At 42.4% G+C, this 23,390-nt stretch overlaps 1 long non-coding RNA gene across 1 annotated transcript in view; it reads left to right on the plus strand.

The window, feature by feature from the left end:
- The window catches only part of LOC106558120, a 112,915-nt gene extending 89,727 nt beyond the window's left edge, over nucleotides 1–23,188 (plus strand). The window contains exon 4 of the long non-coding RNA XR_005382691.1: nucleotides 22,856–23,188. This is a non-coding gene — a long non-coding RNA (uncharacterized LOC106558120). The remainder of the gene's footprint in view (nucleotides 1–22,855) is intronic.
- The last annotated feature ends 202 nt before the right edge of the window (nucleotides 23,189–23,390 follow it).

Genomic DNA, 23,390 nt, shown 5'->3' on the forward strand with positions numbered 1-23,390 from the left:
GATAGACTAATCACATTAGTCAGGTTAGGCTAGACCATGCTGTGTAAACAAATGAATCCCCAAATTTCAGGGGCTCACCACAGTGAAAGTCTGTTTCTCATTCACACCAAGTCCAGCACTATCTGGCAGGGTCTCACCTCCACCAAGAGACTTAGGAATCCAGGTTCCTGTCACTTCATGTTCTGTTCTCTCCACACATGGCTTCCACAGTTGCTGGGTGAGAAAGGGAGAAGGCATTTTGGCTTTAAGTGCCTCACCTTGGACACAATGTCTAATTTCTGTTCACAGTCGTATTGCCTCTCCCAACTCTGAGAGAATCAGGGAAATGGAGAAAAGCACAAGCATATTCAGCAAACATTAACTGAATTAGCCATGGACATAAAATGGATGAGTAAAGGAAAGGATAAATAAATGAATGATATTATTGAGAGATGTAAAGAGATTATATAGAGTGGAGTCCAAAAGCCAGCCTCTTTCCCTTGGCATTAATGGATGACCTCGGGTTGACTTTAATCTTACTTTGCAAACAATGTCTCCCCCCGACCCTTAACTACAAAGTAATGCAGGTGGATATTTGGGACACTTTTTAAGGAAAGAATAAAAAGAAAAAAATTTTGACTTCCATCCCCTCCCCCCATAAGTTATTACACGCTTATATATTTTGTCTTTCTTTCTTTCTTTCTTTCTTTCTTTCTTTCTTTCTTTCTTCTTTCTTTCTTTCTTTCTTCTTTCTTTCTTTCTTTCTTTCTTTCTTTCTTTCTTTCTTTCTTTCTTTCTTTTTTTTCTAAGATCCTCTCAAAAGGTCCCTTGTAGACAGAATTCTTTGTTTTCCCCCCTGGGAGCACACTGCTCCTCCCTCCATAGGACATTTACCACACACGGTTGAACCCAAAGCCTGTCTGTTTCCTCTGCTGGACTTGAGTTGCTGGGCACCTTTGTTTTTTCATGACCTAGCATGGATCATGCAGAGAGCTGAAGGAATGAATGATGCTTGTAGGTAAAAGTGAAGGAGTGAATAAACGAATGGATGGAATTTTTTCCTGTTCTTTAAATTTTGTGGTAGAATTAGGTATTTTATTCCTCCTCTGAATTCTGGAGTAAAACTCTAAATCTATACTTCTTCAGAAGTCTTCAGGGGGCCCAGATTGATGGGAAGCTGAGATGTGTGGAGGTCCAAGTGTATAAAGGCCATGAGATGCCCAGGCTTACTAGGACATACTAGGTGCAGCTATCAAATGCTATTAATAACTTGTACACATGGAAACAGAGGGCCATCTGCTAATGTACAGGTGGAAACTGGAGCCTTTTCAGAGGACCATGGAATAAGAAAAAGAGTAAACAGAGTAAGCTGAGAAGATCCAAGATGACCAAGACTGAGATAAAGCTTGAGAGAGATAATGAGGTTATCCTGAATCCCAGTGAATGAGAGACTTATGGGCCATTTCAGAAGGGAGAGTCAAGTCCATGAAGTTTCTAGAAGAAGGATTTGCTCTGAAATCAAGTGGACTGATGTATTGTCCAGATAAAATATGCCCTTGTTTTTCCAGGAAGGCTTTGGATGAAAGACTAAAAATCTTAGCAAGAATAAAGACAGGATAGTACAAAATACAAAAGACTAGGGTATGAGATGGGGTGGGGGAGTGACAATTCGGAGAAGGAAACGGGGAGACCAAGGAGCTGTTTAATGTTTGTTGAGTGGAACCAAATGCTTTAAACCTCTGCCAAGCTAATTGAGTAATGTTAGGCTTTGTGCTTGTAACTCACCTAATCTCTATGTCACCTGTACTTTGAGATTCCCTCACCTTGTTGTGTAAACAGTTTGTACACCTGAATTGATGGTGTGTTCTAGTTCAGTGGCTGCAGCGTGGAAGGGACATGATTATAAGAGAGAATAGGGGAGGGTACAGAACCCCAGGGAGCATTCTGCTTAAAGAAAAAATAGTTCTGGGGGCACCTGCGTGGCTCAGCAGTTGAGCATCTGCCTTTGGCTCAGGTCTTGATCCCAAGGTCCTGGAATTGAGTCCTGCATTGGGCTCCCCACAGGGAACCTGCTTCTCCCTCTGCCTAAGTCTCTGCCTTTCCCTGTGTCTGTCATGAATAAATAAATAAAACCTTAAAAAAAGAAAACAGTTCTGGTTCCCCTAAGTGATGTGAAGAGAAAGATTCAGAGAAATGATAGAAGCCGGAAATCCATGCTTTCTGCTTGGGGGTTCTTTCAGAGGTAGTCACATCACCTACTCTTGTTGTTGAGGCACACCCTGCTCTGAGGAAATGTCCTGGTCCTGATTTGGCTTAAGAGGGTAGGTTGCTCAGAGCTGCTGGGGTGAGTCACCGATAGTGCCTACGTTATCCCAAAGCACAGATAGAAAGACTGTGCTAGTCTCTGCTACCACCATGAAAGTTTAAATGGTCTCCAAACACTTCAGACTTCCCTAATGCTATCAAGAGAAAGCAACCAACTGAACTGTCCTTCCAGAGGAATTACAGTTTTCATCAAGAGTCTGGGCAAGATGAGAGATTCAGCAACTATGTCATTAACTTGAATTTAGTAAGGTGAGTTGAAGTCCCATGGAGGTGGAGAATGGGAATAGGTGGGGGAATTTTGACCCTTGGTAATTGACAAGTAATTAAAGGTAAAAAATTCATAAGCAGGATCTCCAGCTCTTAGAAATTAAATACTCTAAATCCACCTTGTAACACTATACTGAAGCATTTCATATAAACTTGAGATAGAAATACGATAAATAGCTCACAAGCATTGAGTTTACAGCATATCTAACCCAATAGTTGAGAAAATTGAGGGCTGAGAAAGTGGGGATTTGCTCAAGGCTACACCATTATTTAAAAGGTAGCAAAGCATGCTAAGATATGCAAATTATCCCTTAATATGCTGCTATAGGACCTCCATCCTTCAAAAAGTTTGGGCTGTCTTTCAATCTGAAACAAATAATCCCTCTTCCAAAATAATAAACACAGATAGAACCCATCAAATACAAATTAAATAGCAACCACTACAAACAGAGATCATCACAAAATAAAACCAGAAAACTCCTTTGGCCCTAGTTTAATTTTAGAAAAAGGGGTGTTATGAGACAGACATTGGCCAAAACTTGTAAGAGGGAGAGATTTACCTCTTCAGACTTTGAACCCATTTGAATCTTAGAACTTGACCACTCCCACATATTAACACTGATTCGTTGTCTGGGTGTCGATTCAGCCAAGGGCAGAGTATTAGGTTAAATGTAGACTGAAGCCCCCGGAAGAGGGAAGCAACCTCCTTTCCTCCCTTTACTGTGTCCTCACTATGTGCTATGTTCTTGCTGTTTATTATCCTACTCAATCTTTATAACATCTGCCTGACAGCTGAAGTTACTGAAACTCGGAAACATTAAATAACTATCAGTTCACTTAGCCAACAAATGCTCAAGCAAAGGCTTGGACTTAGATCATGTTCTCTTCAATATGTGACTTTCCAAGTCTTGGCTTTGTTCCCAGGTATATAGTCTAGGACACACTTCGAGCTCAACTCAACTGTTAAGTCTTCAGGTCACCTACATGGGTTAAAATTTAAGGCTCACCTGGTGAGAATCATGCTCTATATTGTGGTGGTTTCTTTCTCCTGATAAGATGAAGGGAGGTTCACTCATTGTGGATCCTCCAGTTTGGTGATAGATCTGCTTAGAGAAATGACCTTGTTTATTCGAAAATAGCATCTGACCTCATGACGCATTCGGTTCAGAGCTTTTGGCCACTAGCTTGATAGTCCCAGCTCTCATCACAACCAGAACTACCAGCCACACAACAGCTCTCCTGGGGGCCTCTTTGCCTCTTAGGTACTGACTCTGTCCCTAAGCAACACCATTGTGGTAGCAGGGTAGGGGTGAGGGAGACAGCACACTGGTGGAAAGAGAGGTCAAGCTTGCTGTGAGAGAACCCTCCTGTTGAGTAGACACCCCCCCCCCCTTCTTTCTGGCTGAAAGATACAGTATAGGCAGTGTTTAAAGGTTCAGGGATTTGAGTCACTTGCCTGTTCTGACCACCTCCTCATTAGTCACACATACTCACAGCTTGGGGGAGAAGGACACTGCGTGCCATACAGGACCAGATAACAGTTGCCCTTGGGAGCAGAGTGAACCAGAAGCGGCTATGGAAGGCAGGCTTTGTGGTAACAAGAAGGTGAGGTGCCCCCTGATTCCCATGGGAGGATGTCATTGGCCTGTTTGAGTAAATTTGCAAGCTGGTAGGGTGGTAAAACCCATTAGGTTGAGGACCAGGTAGGGTGTGGCTGGTCCTGCAAATAGGGAAACTAGCCAGTTGGGAAGACTTTCCTACCAGGTCATGGGCTGGGACATATCTGGTGAGGGCAAGGGGTATCATATTTAGGCCCTTGGGCCCCTTAAGAGGCTCAAATACATTAAGGCAGCTCTTGAAATTTTAGGCCTTACAATACATTGTCCTGGATCTCCAGTCTGTACTCCACCACGTGCTGGTCATGACCCCAGGCTGGTTATCTTCAAGCTTGTTCCTCTCTGAGCGGTACTGTAGGACACTTGTCCCCATAGGGCTACCATGAGAGTAAGTATAAAGTGCTTAGCACAGGGCACAGATCATTAGAAGTACTGAGTAGATGTTAGCTATCGTCATCCTCCTAACTGGAAATAGTAACAGTAATGGATGGTCTCCTCCGGGTGTGTTCATGGTTAAACAGGTATTTAGGCAAGGTCTTGTTTTTAGGTATTGGGTCCTTTAGTGACCTCACTGGTCCCACTGAAGATACAGACATTTCTGTCTTCACATTGCTGCCTTGACTTTACTCGGGAGCAAGTGCTTCCTAACGTCACGATGCATCTGTGGAAGGGGTCACTAAGTGGCTTAAAAGGTTGAGGGGGAGGAACAACTCTAGTCAAGGTCTTTCTGCTAAGCTGAAGATTTAGACTATTTATAAGTTCTTTCCTTCTACTGTCTAGAAAAAATTTATTTTGATCAGAAATGGAAACAAAGGGATTAGGGGAATCAGAAGAGTGATTTGTAATTGGTCTCCAGGCTGCACTCTTGTTTCCATTTGTCAAGAGCAAGCCGCTGAATAAAACTGCATGGAAGGACTTTATTAGCAGTAGCTTTCCTCTTGCAGCCTGGGATTAGAGGAATACTTTAACCTTGACACATTCATTTTGTGATCACAAAGCCTTTCGCCTATCGGGTCTATTTTCCCCTTTTCATAATGCCCTGATCCTGGCAGAAGCTTTTAAAATGATCAGAGAATGGTTCCATATTTTTCTCTCTCTCTCTGTCCCTTCCTCCTCCTCATCTTTCCCCGTATGTACTCACCAATCTATACTGAGACGATGAAAAACAAACCCCTCAAGGATGGGAGTCTGATAATATTTTTTACACATATTCTAGAAGGCTATGAAAGAGGAAGACTTTGCCCTCGATGAAGAGTCAATGCACCCAGGGTTGATTTCCTAAGAGGAATTTATTGAAATTAACAGATTTCCAGGGGAAGCACAAAAGAGCACGTAGGAAAAATATCAAATGCCCTTAGTGAGCCATCAACTCACCTGCAAGGAACAAAGAAAACCAGGAAGCTGTGAGTCAGGAGAATAGGCATGAGACATTGCATCCAAATGGTGATTGTGACGAGGGTATAGACTCTTATTTTAAGCATCCATTTGAAATCAGGGTGGGGAGGGTGCCACTGATGTGCATAAATCTCCGAGGTTCCAACATACAATCGACTCAGGTATTTGTTCACGTTAGCGCCTTCCTCGGAGTTAAATGTTAATTGTAGCACTCGACTAGTATCTCAAAGACAGAACTTTGTGGCTTGATAGGTGGAGAAATCTATCCGCTGTACACCAATTTATTATAATTATGGAGTTTTGCTTTACTTTTTTCTTTATCCAGCAACATTTTTGACTTGTTTTAGATGAAAGTGTGTGTCTCATTAATTATGGCATTTAGTTCTCAGCTTGTAATTGGTATCTGGTGCTTCTCACTTGTAGAGCATCTAGTGTCGCTGTTTCAAGGGGGCCTGATGAATTTGCCCGAGGTGAACTGAAATGGAAAGTACCGACTTTCTGAAATAATAACTTCAGGCATTTCTGGTAGCTTCCACAGTTTCGGATTGTTCCAGTGTAGGGGGTGAGAGTGCTGAAAGGGAGGTAGTACATCTGATTCTCTCCCTATCAGAGGGATCGAGATAGGGCCTCTATGTTACCCAGCGGGGCTTTGTGCCAAAATGTAATCAAATAGGAAACTGGGTGCCAATGGTAATTTTTTGAAATGTGCTTTTATGACATCCTCCTCAAAGATGAAAGCAGAGTTCCCTAAAACAAACAAACAGCACCGGACTCGGGCTAAAGCTCTGATAGGAAATTTATTTATGTTTCACCAAACCCGACTTGAAAGTAATTGTACATGATTTGAAACTTTTAATTGTTCTTGTTGTTTCTCTCTGCAAATAAGGAAATCCTGGCTTTCTGTAGAAAACTCTAGATCCTGGCTATTGGTTTCTTTTCAAGGTTCTGCCACAGTAATTGCTTTCTGTTTGATTCTGTGCCCTTCTGAAATTGAAGGTTGCCTCGAGGCAGGAGAAAAGCCGCGGTGGTGACTTGTGGCTTCGGGGACGGGGGTAACCCACAGCTGTGGCTGGAAGCCAGTCTCATTATCCCACGGCTCAGTGGGGCCAGCCGGGGGGGCCCGTGTTACTGCTTCAGATCTGAGCCTAGGACGAGAAGGGTTGGAATCTCAAAGCCTTCTCTTTGCATTATTTATCATTTCTGACTGATAACAGCACCACTTTCTTCTAGGAACCAAACACTGGTCATTATGGTTTTGTTTTAATGTGGTATTTGGCATTGAATTTCACCGTTCTTCAACCGCAGATTTACAAACTGGGGATATATTAAGGGATATGTGTTTCACAGGAAATAGACATTTCACTTCTTTTCAGAACAATATGACTTTATTGCTTGTACACCAGCATATTCCTAATATTGCTTTTTGATTGCTTCCTGTAAATCTGTCATAACTGTGGTGGTGAAAGTTGAGGTGACTTTACTGGTGGCTGAGAACACGGATGTGTTCTGTGAAGTCAGAAACAATTTCATGAGCTATGTGACTCAACAGTTTTGTAAGTGGGATTTCAAAATCGTAAATTTCAAGTATGATTCAATCAACTGTTTATCTATCCAGAAAGGTGGGCTCTGTGGGGTATGTGTGTATCCTTGTGGAATGAGGACCTTACAGAAAGTGGCAGTTTACAGGGAAGGTTGTGGGACAGAACTGCCAGGGTTCAAATCCCAGCTGTGTCACTCACTAGCAGGGAGACTGGACCGAGTCACTTCTCTGTGCTTCTCATGTGTCCCCTGAGGGTTTTAATGCTACCTGACATGCTAACACGTGCCTAGTGCTTAAAACAGTGCTAGGCACCTGATGAGAGCTTAATAATTGCCATCTACCATTATTTTCCTAAAACGTGCTGGTACTTTTAAAATTATGCCCATCAAATGTAAGTTGGCCTTTTCTTGCACACTCTGAGTCATCACCGGGGACTTGAGTGACTGCAGAGTGACACCCTCATCAGCCCTTGGTGATCTCACCTCCTGTCCTCCATTCGGCATTGCTGGGGCCTCAACGCATTAACCAATGTCTTCTCACCACCCCTCCCCGCCAACTGCCTGGCCATCACCTTGTGGGCGAGCCAGGTGTTCTTTCAGGTCTCTTGCAGCTCCCTCTGTTTTCTGCCCTCATTCTAAGTTCTTAGAGCTGATTACTGGTCCTGGGGCTCCCTATCTCCTGTTGGTCGCTGAGCGAAGATTTGTGAGCACACAGGTCCTCTGTCTGCAAGCACACATTGCATTAACCTTTCCAGTTTGATGACAAGTTTTTGTTTTAAAAAAAGAAGGTCTATTTAAGGAGAAAGCACCAGCTCAGGAATCAGGAAGCCTGCCTTTTCTGACTCTATCCCTGGAAACTTGGGGAACAACGCTTATTCCTTATTCATCTTTTTTTTTTTTTTTAAGATTTTATGTATTTACTCATGAGAGACACAGAGAGAAGCAGAGACATAGGCAGAAGGAGAAGCAGGCTCCCTGCCAGGAGCCTGATGCAGGACTTGATCCCAGGATCCTGAGATCATGACCAGAGCTGAAGGCCGATGCTCAACCACTGAGCCACCCAGGGGTCCCTCCTTATTCATCATCATAAAAAGGGAGAATGGGCTGCCCACCCTGCCACCTTAGCAAGGGAGCTATAGTATCAAATGAGCTCATACAGGAGAAAGTGCTTTGAAAGAAAAACACAGGGCTTTGGGGTCAAAACATATTGGTCATGAACCCTAGCTCTACCATATATCATTTATGTACCTTTGGTCAGTGCTTTTCATAACTGAGAATAAAGCTTATCATCTTATTAAATCTGCTTGAATATTTAATGAAATGGTATATGAAGAACCTGACACAAAGTAGACTCTCAAGAAATGGTAGCTATTATCAAATCATTAAGAGACTTTATAAACACAGTGGATCATGATCCACTTCGTATTTAAAGGGCTGTGAGATCTGTCCTGTCCAATGCTGCCCCCATTTTAGCAGGTTTCCCTGTCTGGGATCTTTGTAGATCTTCCACTCTGAGAACTGAGGCATTCATGTTGAGCTGAGCTGAGCTGAGCTGAGTAAACCCGAAGTGTGTTTACACTTATAAAATGGCTTGCTAGAAGCCTTAACTGTAGAATTTCTGAAGGAAAAGAAATGGCTGTTGTGAAAATCAGTTCTGAACTTTTTCAGGTTGTTTTCAAAAGGATGAGTTCTTCCACTTACCCGAATGAAAAACCTAATAAATACTGTGTATGGGGAGATACAGTCCAAATCACAGACCAGGAGGGCCTTTGCACATCCAGATGGCCTTGGGCCAGCTGGTCTTCTTTGTACACAGCGTGTGCACGCGTGTAAAAGCCTCCAAGAGCCACGTAGGGGTCACCGAAAAGGCATTCCAAGCAAGAGTGCATGGGGGCTGAGCCTTATTGGGAAAGTGAAAACTCTATGTGCAGACATTTCCCCACACAGGAAAGCAGGAAGGGCCTCCTATGGCTTTTTCCCCTCACTCCAATGTCATTTCTCCACTTCTGGGGAAGAAGAGGGATTGGAAAATTGAGCTGATGCCTAGTCGTACACATAAATTCAGAAAGTCCTCATTAGAAAGTAAAACCACGGGGTGGGAGTGATCCAAATAAATTGTATTGTCATAAAGCAATTAAGAGAAAATCAGGCAATCATAAGGTGATAAAAGCCTATTAGTTAAAGGGCCTGAAAAACACAGCGGGTTGTAAAAAATTAAATTCTCACACACAGACAAAATGCAAATACATGCAATTGTCTCTCGATGGCAAAGAGTCAGATTACTGATGTGTGTGAAGAGTTAAAATAAAAGCCTTGGAAAATGTGAGGCACAATTTGATTTCTCATCTGTGCTCAGACTTGAGGATTTCTGTCTTCTAAATTCCTTTCTTTCCTTTGCAGTAAGTCTTACAAAAAACAGTTTTGTGCTTTGAAAATAAGATACATCCCTTAAAATGAAATGTAAGAACATGAATGAATTTTACATTTTTTCATTCATTGAGACCTAGAATTCTAGAATTACATATGTCTAGAGAATCTTATTCTAATGCTGTTATTAAAAATGAAGAAACTAAGGTCCAAGGAGGTTAAAGCCAAGCTTGCACTTGCCTAGTGGGTGAGTCGATGGGAGCAGGTCTGACTCTAGAGACCAGACCACTTCTCTTTTTCCCCCAGCTCAGAGCGCTTTCCACTAGTTCACCTCGCTTTCCTGCTATGATGTTAGTGCTCAAAACATTTGGTCTCTATCAGATGTTAGCAAACTTTTTCTATAAAGGGACAGATAGTAAATATTTTTGGTTTTGTGGGCCCTGGGGTCTTTCTTGCAACTACTCAACTCTGCTGTTACAGTGCAAAAGCAGCCATAGGTGATGCTTAAATGCATGAGTATGCCAGCATTCCAGTGAACTTATTTATAGAAACAGGCCAAGGGCCAGATTCAGCCAACAGGTAGTAGTTTGCTGATCCTTGGTCTATATCATTTTTATAGTAATCATTAAGGAGGCCTTAAAATAACCTAAACCAACATTTTTAGATATTGCAAGGATATTTTTAATGGAAAAAGCTGCCAGTTCCCTTGGTCAGGTGTGTATTTTTTTTCTGAGCACTCTTGTAAGTTCTCTGAGGTCATCCTCAATGAACCCAGTCCTTGGTACACTGCAAGGGACAGAAGCTCCAATCTTGGCTTAATCTTACCCCCTTTCTTCCCATTTCAATAGTAGGCATTTACACAATACAGACTGGTGTAGCACACAATGATCTTGCAGATGTCCCCGGACAGGCCTATGTGTTTGTCCACAATGGCCAATCTGAGCCTACGGTAGGGATCCAACTACTTTCTTGCAATTAGATGAACAACTGTCCTAACACTGTAAGTAATGTCTTTCTGGCACTGGTTAGAAATGCCACATTTATTATGTATGAACTTTCCATGGGCACGTGAATGTGTTTCTGGATTTTTGCTGCTGTTTCATTCACGTATTTGTCTGTTTCTCCATGGACCTTTGCAATATTGTGTCTTCTCTAGCAGGAAAGAAAGTCTTTATCCAGATTTTCTTTTATGTCTTTTAATAAACATTTATAGTTTTTCAAGTATGTCTTGGACAGTTTCATAATGGCTTTTGCATAAGCCACATTTCACTGATTTTTATTTTTATTTTTTTTAAAATTTTTTATTTATTTATGATAGTCACAGAGAGAGAAAGAGAGAGAGGCAGAGACATAGGCAGAGGGAGAGGCAGGCTCCATGCACCGGGAGCCTGATGTGGGATTCGATCCCAGGTCTCCAGGATCGTGCCCTGGGCCAAAGGCAGGTGCCAAACCGCTGCGCCACCCAGGGATCCCTTCACTGATTTTTAGAGTGGAGAATAGAAATCAAGTGGTTGAAGCCTGTGTAGTGATAGTGGAAAAGACTGAGCTTGAAGCAATTGTGAATGAAGACCCTGAGGGAGTTCTCTGTCATTTCTTTTTTTTTTTTTTTTTAAGATTTTATTTATTTATTTATGAAAGACACACACACACACAGAGAGAGAGAGAGAGAGAGAGGCAGAGACACAGGCAGAGGGAGAAGCAGGCTCCCTGCAAGGAGCCCAATGCGGGACTCGATCCCGGGACTCCAGGATCACGCCCTGGGCAGAAGCTAGGCTCTAAACCGCTGAGCCACCCAGGGATTCCCTGCTCTGTCATTTCTATATCTTTTGGTACTGGAAGTGACTGACTGACCAGTGTTTACCAAGCAAGCAGGTGGATAAGACAGGGCTAAGATGAAGAAGACAAAGAGCCAGGCAATTTTATAAAGGACCAGGACCAAGTCCTGGAGCAAGATGGCCTCAGCCGCTTTAGGTGCGGTGTCTCATCAGCACACTCATGAAGAGGGATCAGAAGCTGTCCCTGAGGGCAAGAACTGTGGGGGCACCAGGGTATGCAGCATTCCCTGTCAGGTTGCACAAGCTTTTGGGTTTCAGTTGGATAAAATTGATTCTTTTATATTTCCCTTATATTTCCCTCCTTTCAGGTCTCCATTCTGGCTAACTGGCCCTAATTCTTGCCTTGCATCTACTTTGGTTCAGCCCAGCCTGCCTTATTTTAGTTGCTTGCTTCTCATTCTTGCACTCACTTCTGTGCCTATCTTCATTTGAACTGATTTATTTGGCATTGAGTGCATTTACTAACTGATTCTACTCTTGACGTCTGTTGTTTTGCTAGTAGAATGATCTCTATTTGTGCCATCTAGCCTTCTGGTTTTCCATTCCTGGGCAGTCCCCCTGTTGCTCCAGCAACCACTTATTTCTAGGGAACCTCTGTCCTTTGGAACCTGCTGGCTTCCTGGGTGAGACTCCAAACTAACTCAGTGCCTCAGTCTTCCACACAACCCATTATTCTTCTAGTTCATACTGGTAGCTAATTATTTGTGTATGTGTGTGTGCGCGCACACATTTCTACTATTACCTATTTACTGAGAGATATCAGATGCATGCCTCAAAGTAGGGTCGCTTCTAACTAGCCATCTTATTTATTTTACCTAATTCAATGTTAAATGAAGTGCTGCAGATATTATTGAGGAGACTTACCTAAACCAGGTAGATCCAATCAACATATGGAGTCACTTTCCTGGTGAACAATGTCCCTTAGACTAAGGTGGATGCCACCTGAATGGGTTATTGTTGGTTTTGCCACTCCCAGTATCAGTTAACACATCATTTGATGTACATTCTCATGTATAAACTGAGACAAATCTATACCCAGACCTGATGAGTAGTTACAGTAATATCACAAAAAGAATTCTAGCTTGTATGTATGACCTGAATTCATCCTATTGTAGACGTCTCAACCATGGTCTGAGAATTAGTTTGGCAAGTTTTTAAAAGACACAGATGCCTAGGTTCCACTCCAGACCAATTGAAACAAAATTCCTAAGGGTGGGTCCCAGGCAGTGGTATTTTACATTTTTTCCAGATGATCTTAAAGTGCAGCCAAGCTTGAAAATTACTATTTTAGCAGCACTTACAGGGGCACCAGCTGTCCTGCTACACAGCCTGTTGTCACCAGACATCTCTTTCTTAAACTTACAGAAAACTTATGGGGACCCAGTCTGTGATTTGGGTCATGCTATCTAACTTAGTATGCACAACATGGAGGTCTTTTTGTCCTTTCTCTGTTGTATTAATTCTCCAAACCCAGAAAGTGATGTATCAGAGAGAATTATTTATAATTTTTAAAAGGGCCACATCAATGCCTAGACCACATGGGTTTGTCTCCACAGGGAGATGGCTGTGGTATCTTTGAAGAGTCTGCTAGGAATTTCAACAGAATGAAAAGCTCATTGAGTATTAATGGAATGGAAGCAAGTCTACAGTGGAATGCTATTGTTGAAACAGCCCTATATCAGTCCATCTTTCCCAAAGTAAACAAGACATACTGTAACTAGTCTAAGCAGAAAACTAATTTATTAAGGGATAGGTTGCAGGTAGTAGCAACATAACCCTGCCATGAGATTGCTTCTGTGAAGCCCCAGAGGACCAGACAGGATGGGTCATATTGAAGATCTGGAGCTTGGCTCCCTGAAAGTTCTGTGAGTGTCCATGCCCACCCCGCATGGATGCCTTCACCACCAACTTTGCTAAATGATGTCCTTCATCAAGACGCTCTGAGTGCAAATCTTGACACCATGTAAGGTTATGCCCAGCTACAAGCATTGCTGGGAAACTGAGTAATTTTTTTCAATACTGAGGAAGCAAGACATATTAGAGGAAATTCCTAAAACATAGGAAGGAATTTTAAAAGATACAGAATGGCTTCAAAGAATGAAAAACACCCCCCCCCCCCGCCTCTCTTTTCCTTCTTCTTACCAGAGTTATCCTTGTATGCAACCATTCCTAAGAAAAAGTAGCTGGAAAAGACCCGATGTCCATCATCTGTATGCCTATGTGAATTAAAAACTAGCATTCTCTCTCCCTGCAACATGCGCTGTCTCATCTCTAGTAATATAAGGGAATCAAGGCTTTATTCCATCCTAAAGGCATTCTTGTCAGCAGTGGTGTTGTTGGAAGGAGTGTTGTAAGTGGGAGTAAAGAAGACAAGAAGAACCCCCCTCCTAACTCTACCCCAAAAAATCAACCCTAGAAGATTTCCCTGTCAACCCATGTACTTTCATTTACACACAAATTTCCTAAAGTCCAGAGTTGGACTTCACAATTAAGAAAATTTACCAAGTACTTGAAGCAAATTTTGAAAGAGCTACCTTAGCTACATTATTGCTAATAGAAATTAGAGCTATGAGGAAATGCTGGTAAGAGAATGTTGAGAACACATGAAAAACTTCAAAAATACAATAGGTCTAATGGAGAAGATGGTACTCTTTCTATCAGAGACAGGAGGGGGGTGTTGGAGAGGGAGAAGGACTTTTTTTTTTTTAACCATAAACTAACAGGAGAGGTTTTATTTAGACCGAAGGCACAATTCCACCCACAATGGTGCCCTCAGGACACTCCTCGATTCCCCTGGCACTTCAGTAGAGATGATTCTCATCGAATACAGATCGCTTCCAAGAGGACTTGCCTAGAGGCAATATAATGACCCAAATAATCTCTTCAAGTCTCTTGCAGGTTTTGATGCTGTGAAAAAGCTTTTTTCTAGTTCTCCAGTGGAAACCAAATTAGTTTCTTTAAGCACACAGGCAAAGTTTGTACAATACAATCAAATGAAACCTCTAGGTAATTAGTGGAATACATAAGTAGGTACACATCCGAGAACCTGCCTGCCCGGTGATCTAGCCCCACCCTCTCTTCATGGCATGCACAGTTTGCATCCATCTGATCCCTTGGCCTCCTACCCAAGGTGGCCCTATACTTCATGAAAAGAAGCAGAAAATCTCAAGCACAGACTTCAGAGACAAAGAGGATTCTATTTTAAAAATTTGATTCGTTAAACTGGGGCCCATCATGAAAGGTCATCAGGAAAGAAGAAACAAGATAAACATTGGTCTGGACATCTTCCAGAAGGGCTGAGGAAGGCGTGTCTTCAGAACAAAGCACAGCATGATTGAATGTACACTGGCTGCTGTTGGTGCGTATTCAATTCTGTTTGCACATAGGAGGAGGCAGTTTTCTATTGCCAGCATTTGACTGGCGTTGGTCCTGTTCCACTGAAGGAGAGAAGTTGCCTGTGAGAACACCTCCTGTGTTATTAAGCTATGTGAGGATGTTGCCATTTCTTTAACTTCTGAGTTCGACTCTTTGGCTCTGTCCTTTGCTATTGGGAACCTGGAGTAGATGCTGAAGGATGGCCCCAGTGTGGGGGCCCAAGCAAACATTTTAAAGGATGTATTTGTTTCCACCCAAATAATTGAGAAATGAAGAACTTGAAACAAAAATATCTTGATATTAATATCTGGCATTTATTTATGTACACATATTATCCACTGTACACATATTATCTCAATTTTATCTTCATAAAATGCTCACGAAGTACCTACTATCGACAACGAGGTTCAGAGAGGCGAGAGAATTGGTCTAAAGCTAAGAGCCAGGTTTCCCCACGGTCTGTCCACTTAGCCACACCAGAACCTTTGGGAGACTTAGCCACAGTCAGCAGCTGTCGGGTGCTGTAACGGACACTCTCCGGGCCCTGTCGTTTCCTCTGTCCTTACCACTTGAATGCCCACTGCTCAGCTCCTAGGTTGGCAGTTCTTTGCCTGAGGACTGTCTCTGGCTGACCCCAGGGCTTACTTTGCTCCTGTGGCCAGTCCAAAGTATCCAGGCACAGATGTTCCCTGCCACCCCCCTCCACCCCCAGGCAGTCATAGCCAATGACTGAAAGGAGTGGCCCATAAGACCCCAGCTTCCTCTTTCTTCGGTGGGTCCACTCTGGGCATGTGTTCTGTTCTGTACCAGCTCGGAGTTCCTCAGCAACAGTCATCTCCAGCTATCCTCATTGGGAACTTGCTCGATGCCATAGGAGGGCTCTTGCCTTCACTCTCTCACTGCCACACTCACTTGCCAGCGTTTCCCAGCCTTACTACCCAAATTGACCACTCGCACTTGGATCCTGGTCTCAGGAGCAGCTTCCAGAGGAACTCAAACTAAGTGGTCGTATGTGTGCCTTGCTACTCATAAATGGGATTTGGGGTGATGGCAAAAATGGCCCCAATTCTCCAGCCCTCTCTGCACGCATGCCTTTTGTAATGTGAATTTGCAGCTCCTCTCATCAAGAGATGAAGTGTATTTCTCCATCTCTTGCATCTGTGCTGGCCTTGAAACATGCTTGGGCCAGTAGAGTGAGGCACAAGTAACTGTGCCTGTTTTGAGCGTAGGCTCTGTGAGGCTTTGTGTTCTCACTGTCACTCTCAGATGCCTGCTGCCTCCATATAAGCAAGTTAAGTTCAGGACAAGGGAACACACGGAGCAGGGCTCCTTATAGGCTAAAGCCATGGGAGGGGCAGCCAGCCCTTAGCCAGCCAATCCAGCCACTCTCAGCCCAAGTCTGACCCAGATCAGCAAAACCACCTAGCCGGTCCACAGACTTTGGGGTGAAAATACGTGCTGTTGAATGCCACTGCTCTTTCTGTGCAGCACTTTTGTAGCAGTAGATTATTGATGCAGTTACTGCAAGCTCTTCTGACTTCTGTTCTTTCCACTTCCTTCCTTTCGTGATACTTTTTTTAAAAACACATATTCTTTTTCTCTCTTCTTGTCTGCCAGTGTTTGTAAATATATTAACATTTCCTGACGATCACTGATCAAGCTGAACTCTGCCATTAATTTATTGGAACCTAAACTTCCAGATGATCTTTTGGACCTTTCCTTCAGCCAGTCCACTAATTACAGGTTGAGAAGCTAGGATATTTTTATTTAACATGATTGTAATATAAGGAATCGTCTGAAGAGGAGGTGGAGGGCTGAGGGAATATAGAGGCCCTCAGAAGACACAGTGGGAAAGGAAGATTCCCTCCAAAAAGATTTTATTTATTTATTTATTTATTTATTTATTTATTTATTTATTATTTTATTTATTTATTCATGAAAGACACACAGAGAGAGGCAGAGACACAGACAGAGGGAGAAGCAGGCTCCCTGCAGGGAGCCTGATGAGGGACTCGATCCCAGAACCCTGGGATCACGACCTGAGCTAAAGGAAGACACTCAACCACTGAGCCACTCATGCATCCCATCTCCAAAAATATTTTTTTTAAAAACAGAAAAGAGAATACGGGAAAGCAGGACAAGGCCTTCATTTTTTCATTCTGTAAATAATCGAGCCTCTACTATGTGCCTGATAGTGCTAGGTGCTGAGGATACAAGGATGTGTAAGAACATGGTTTCTACCCTTGAAGACCAGTTCTAGTGGGGGACTGGATAAAAAAGACAAAAGTAAAGTAATTTTCCACATTCTGGAGACTTGAGAGAGAATCCAGTAAATGTGCATTTCCTAGGTAGGGACAAGTTTAGATAAGTGAGAGTTCCTCTGAGGCTTTTGGTTTCCCAGAAGGCAGTACACAGAAGACCAAAGCTGGAGAGCGGGGTCGGGCTGGCGGTGAGGAGGGAAGGTTTGACAAAGGGTGAGTTCAGGGTGATTCACTACCACTACCAAGCTTCACAGCGTACAGCGAAGTTCTGAGAACCTGGGAGGGTGCCAGTGGACAAGTGCATCCCAAGGGCTCTCCTGCCTACTCAGGAGGAGAAAGAGCTCTGTGGTTGCTGGGGGAAGCGGGTTGTAGTCACTCAGTAGTTCACAGATTTACATGTAGTCTACCTACTTAATAGCAATCAATGTGTCATTTGGCATTTGTGTTAATTAAACTATTTAATAAAACTTTGGGTTAAGAGTGCTTATCTCATATTTCAGACATTCCCAGGAGTGCTTAGAAAGGGACTTCAAGTAGGAAAAATATGCCATTTGGCAATAATCCATGAAACTAATTACCATAAAGAAGTGAAAATTTGCACAGAAGGGCTTGCTACAAATATTTGAATCAATTCAGAAGATAATTTACTTTAGTTTTGCCAGATTCTCAATATATCTGGTCCCTCACCTCCCATATGAAAGCTCACAAGAGATTAAATCACTTTGCCTTCCCAATATTCCAAGAAGAAGATGAACTGTCCCTTAAAATCTGACTTCCTTTTGGGACCCCATGGAAGTCCAATGCTAGCACCATGAAATAGGAAAATATGTTTTTCTAGGCTCTTTGTAACAGAACCCTTAACATGAAATAGTCCATTGAAACTCAAAATTCAGTACAAGCTCTCTGTCATTTTCTGAAACACAAAAAAATAATAACGCCGTGTTGGCCAGTTGAGTGTAAGCTCCTTAAGGGTAAGGATTTTTCAAGTTTAATTTGCCTTGACTATATGTCCAATGCTTGATGTAGTTATTCAGTAAAAGAATAAAAGGATTATAAACCATTTCACACCCAAGAATAACAAAGCCAATTAAAACCAAAAATGAATCCTGAAAACAGAAAGGAGTGCCACTTTTCTAGGGAAATGAAGAAACAATACATTTCTCAACATAGGAATTACTCAGGTGCCTTTGCAAAAAGTTTGTCTATGTGACCCAGGTATAAAGAGGTCTTACAACAGGCCAGGATGAATGTCCCAGGTCTCATAATTTGAAAGTCTCTCAGTAGCTACCTGTATGTCTTAGATGAGCCACATTCTGCCTATCTGCCCATATTCAGAAGAACTACATATGACCCATGATGGTGATGAGAGAGGTGTTCCCCTCTCTCTGCTAGGCTTGAGCTGAGGAGGTTCTGAATAACAGAGGACTGGTAAGTGGCACATTGAGAAAGAAAGCATTGGTCATAGTCCATTAAAAAGATGATGGGTCGCAACTTTTTCTTTGTAGTCTTCTGTCCTAGTTCTTAGATTCCATAAAAATCTGATTTTAAAATATTAACATTATTTTTGTTCTTCTTCAGATTTGGTTTGGTTTAGGTGCCTATGTCACTTGCTGCTTTGCAAGTGACACCTGGTAAAGCATTCAGTGAGGCCCACCCAAGTACCACATTTGTGACTCTATTTGCTTGTAAAGTCCAAGTCATGAGCTGTGCACTGACATTTTGGGTCAATGATTTCTGCTACTAAAAGTATATAAGAATAATTTTCTGAGTTTCTTCTATGGAAGAGAAAAGTATCTCTGGTATTTGATAAATATTGAAGCATTTGGCTTACTTTTAACATTGTTCTCATGGGCTTCCTTTGAGACCAGTAGGAAATGCTTGACCTGAAAATCAAGGTATAGACTGGGGCACTTGTGCTCAGTGCTGTGGGAGTAGGGTTCATGCTTTGCCAGCATAAGGACCAGAGTCAGTGGTCATCAGCAAATTTGACTGCAGGTCTGAGTTTATCAGTGCTGGGTGAGTCTCAGGGTTGGGAAAGACCTTAACAGTCTTAGAATCTAACCACTCATTCTGTGCTTGCGTCCCCATGATGACATGTTGCCTGTCTCTGCTTGCTTCACCCAAGATGTCCATCCCATAGAACAGAATTTGCAAGCTAGCAGCCCACAGAAGTGTTTTGTTTGGCTTGCCTGGTATTTAGATGTTTTTAGAATTTAGCTTGTAACATTTAAAAATAGAGAGAGTTCTCATAGATTCTTGGAACTCTAGCTTCTCCTGAAAAATCAGTTAACCACATTGGTGCTGTATCCCTTTGGGCATCAATAGCCTGGAGTGTAACAGCTGCCTCCAGCCCCACCCCCATTTGCACAGAGTGTGCTTTTACCTCACCCCATCATCCAGACTGTTTTTCACTCATCGTGCTGCCTCTGCATGCCATGGGAGTCTCTGACGTCTGTCTCAGAGCCCTTATTCACTGGCTTGACACCCTGAGAAACCAACTCTAATCAATATGAACGTCCCTGGTTTTTAAAAAAGCAGAGCTCATTTTTTTAATAATAAATTTATTTTCTATTGGTGTTCAATTTGCCAACATACAGAATAACACCCATCCCGTCAAGTGCCCACCTCAGTGCCCGTCACCCATTCACCCCCACCCCTCACCCTCCTCCCCTTCCACCACCCCTAGTTCGTTTCCCAGAGTTAGGAGTCTTCATGTTCTGTCTCCCTTTCTGATATTTCCAACCCATTTCTTCTCCCTTCCCTTCTATTCCCTTTCAAAAAGCAGAGCTCATCTTCACTCTTTTAGCTACAGTCTTCCTGCTGTGGTTCGTGTCTTCTTCCCTCTTCTAATTCATGTCTCCACAATCTGCCAATGCTCTAGTTCATTTGAGTCAAATGTTGTTTAGGCTCTCACATTCTATATTTCTAAATAGATTCTATATAGTTGGGGTAAGAACAAGGGAAGGAGATGGCCCCTATGCAGGAGTTAATAGCTCATTTAGACAAAGTGGAAAAGCAGTTTTTGTACATGAGGTAATAAATAGAGAAGGATGAACACTGTCTCCCAGCTGTGGAACCCCGCTCACTTGAAGAGAGATTCATCTTATTTGCCACTGGCCACCCGGTTCTGCCTATGTGGCGAAACAACTGAGAGCCTTTCTAACATTTGGTGTTGACCTGACTTGAGAGAAGCAGAATATGTAATTGTTCATAAGGGAACAGAGCCTCATATCTTTGTCTGATTGTTAATATCATCAAAGCACATTTCTTAAAGCTCCTATGATTTTTCTGGACTCACTTGATGTTTATTGTGCTTAGCACAAATCATGGGAAAGCTAACATTTACTCTGCATTTATATTCAAAATATATTGGCATTATGGTTGCTTTTGGGTGGTCTAAAGGCCTCCTCAAACTTGGATATGGCCCACCCAGCTATTAGGAGAGAGATTACCTTACTTCCAAATGATCAGATTTCCATTCACAGATTAATAATAGGACTCTCTTCAACAGTACTTCTCAGGAAATTTGCATTTTACTAAATATATATATTTAGAGAGATAGAGAGGAAAGGAGATGAAGAGGGAGAGAAGGAAACAGTTGGAGAAATTGTAAAAGTTGCTTGAAAACCATTTGAAATGGGCATTACTTGTCACAACTAGACAGTAGTGAATATACACTTGACCATCTTAGTGAGCATTTCCATGAAGTAAAAGAAGGTGGTCTTTCCCACTGGGCCTTTCTGGCCCCCCAGCTATTTCATATCAACAGACAATGGCATTAGGCACCTACATTTCTAGGCAAATCTATTATTAGTTGGGGAAAGGGGAATCATTTCAAGTAAAATAAAGGACAACAAAAAACCTTAACACAATTCAAACTCTACTCCAATTTATGAAAGTCTAATCTATTTAGCTAACATTTTTAACTGTGGCTTTTCAAACCTTAACCCTATTGGAAGGTGACTTAGGATTGGCAACAAAACCATCACATCACACAGAAGGATTTTTCCCAATTTTTCCCAATGCTATTTCTAGCCTAGTTGGAAACCAGAAGCTTTAGGAATCTACCAAGAGTATCTAATTTTGCTAGTTTTTTTTTTTTTTTTTTTTTTGCCTCGTATTGAGGCCTGTGGGTTTGGATAAAAGTCTGAGAAGTCTGTGGTAACATCTCAGTACATACATTTTCATATAAAAATGTTATGAGAAAAAGAAAGAATGGGGGACACAAATATTTTAGAGGGAGAAAAAAGGTGATTCCAATCTTTTATATGTTCAAATGTTTTTTTGTTTGGTCCTTGTCCAAAGTAACATTGCGACTGAAAGTGAAACAATTCAGTTTACCTTCAACAAGTTAGGTGGTAAGTGGTTACTCAAGTTCAATCTGTGTACCCAAGGAATAGATATTTATGTCCACTCTGATTGTGGTCACCCAGAGAAGTCTCAAGAGTGGCAAGATTTGGGAGAACATTAGCAGACAGAGGATCATGGAAGAGAAGCATGGGGAATTTACCCCCAAATCACTGGACCACTGATTTAGGGTTCCACAGGGAAAGAGACCTCTACTGGGGGAACAACTGAAAGAATGCTTTATGGTTATTTTTCAGAGATTCCTTTGTAAAGCAAATAATCATTTGTCAATTTGGTACTTTGTAAGTTCAAATTTTCTTATGATGGGATTTCTTGAAGAGGGCACAAGGGTTGTCTATCCAAGTGAGCCACTTGAAGGGCAAGGTTTATGTCTTGGTTAATTTATTATTGTTTATCTCCTTTGTGAAAATATTCTTCTACTCTATTTATGAAACCTGGTTAAGAGCTGCTTGGTATTCACTTGGCATCATAGCTATTGGTAAATAAGTTTATTTTTGATTTTTAAGAATTTCCTTTGTGGAGTATGGCCTCCAGATAAGAGGACAAACACTTAAATTAGCCCTCCCTCCAGTCACCATCATGGGAGAAATATGTGTGGGGGTGTTCTCTGACCTGAATAGAAAACGCTAGAGGCCCGGGAGGAGCCGGCAAGGCATTGACACGACTCACAAACATGCTTTAAGAACTTGGTGTGATAGACAAATCCTGCCTTTTGGGGAAGACGTGTAAAACCCACTCCTCCAAGCATTTCCTTTGGAATCACACCATAGAGCTATCTTTTTATTTGCTTTCGGCCACAGCTGTTGACTCAAGGAGATGGTGTCAACTGTTGTCTTTCCTGTTGCAAAACTCATTTCGCGGCTGAGCCATCTTTCAGGACTGGGCACCTAAAGATGGATGTAGAAAAGAGGAAGCTGGAGAGTGCAGGCAGTCAAGCATTTGATAAGTCAGCTTCCCCAGGGCCAGATGCTTTAGGATTAAGGAACAGGCCCCAACTTGTTTCCCCAACAACTGTGCAATAGCTCAGTCACAGCGTGGCCGCCGCCTCATCCATCCCAAGTAACACCCAAGGGGTGCTTTCAGGTGAGTGGCGGAAACCATTTATTTGTTTAGTACAACCAACCCTCCATTAGCCGACAGAGTGAGTAGGTGGGAGAAATGCAGATGAGGAGAGATCCTCTACTTAGAAGTGCTTCTTTTTCTCAATCAACTTTCTCATCGGTAAAGTGACAACAATATTCTACATGATAAGTGATATCAGAGGGGTAAATAAAAATCATGCTTACAAAAAACCCCACCAAGGCTCTGCTGGTGTGACTCTAAACCTCATTCTAAGTGCCAATGCTAATCCCAGACTTTGGTGGGAAAGGGCAGCTCGAGAGCATGATGGGAAGCCATCATGTACCAAGTCTCACAGCCACATGTATGAGCCGGTGTCCAACTAGGCCATTTTAATTAAAATCTAGTGTGCTAGCTACTGATCCACTCCCTGCCAACTTTACATTCATCCTTCTTTGCTCCCCTCTAGGACTCTGGAAACTACATTTTCCCTTTGTCAGCTGGTTCTCTGTGAGAAGCAGCCAAAAGAATATTCTAGAGGAAGACTGGAAGGACTGGAAGGCAGGAAGATGGGAGAATGGTAACACAGGTGGTTCCCAACCTCAACTTGTGCCTGCACCCCCAGGACCTGTCCTGGTGTCTGTGCCCTCCTTCCGACTGTAGCATCAGCCAGATGATGCCCCTTCTCAGATGTCTGAGTCCTAGCTCTGCGGAATGTCTCACGTTTCTCGGTTCTGATAATTATACCGTCCTCCTTGGGTCTTCCTAAGCTTGGGAATGGTGAGCACGTTTTTACATTTAATATTGCTGCATTGTCTTGGTGCATCCTTTCTGACTTTTAAAATTTGTGAACACTTAAAAGTACACACCAGGCTGCACCTTGTTTTTCTCACTCCCACAATATATCTTGTACATATTTATATGTAGAGATCTTCCCAGTTCTTTATATTAGCTGGATAGTATTCCTTTGGACTGATGTATCATTATTTATTTAATCAGTCTCT

The sequence above is a fragment of the Canis lupus genome, chromosome 32 (genome assembly GCF_011100685.1).
Source record: "Canis lupus familiaris isolate Mischka breed German Shepherd chromosome 32, alternate assembly UU_Cfam_GSD_1.0, whole genome shotgun sequence".
In the NCBI taxonomy this organism is placed as follows: domain Eukaryota; kingdom Metazoa; phylum Chordata; class Mammalia; order Carnivora; family Canidae; genus Canis; species Canis lupus.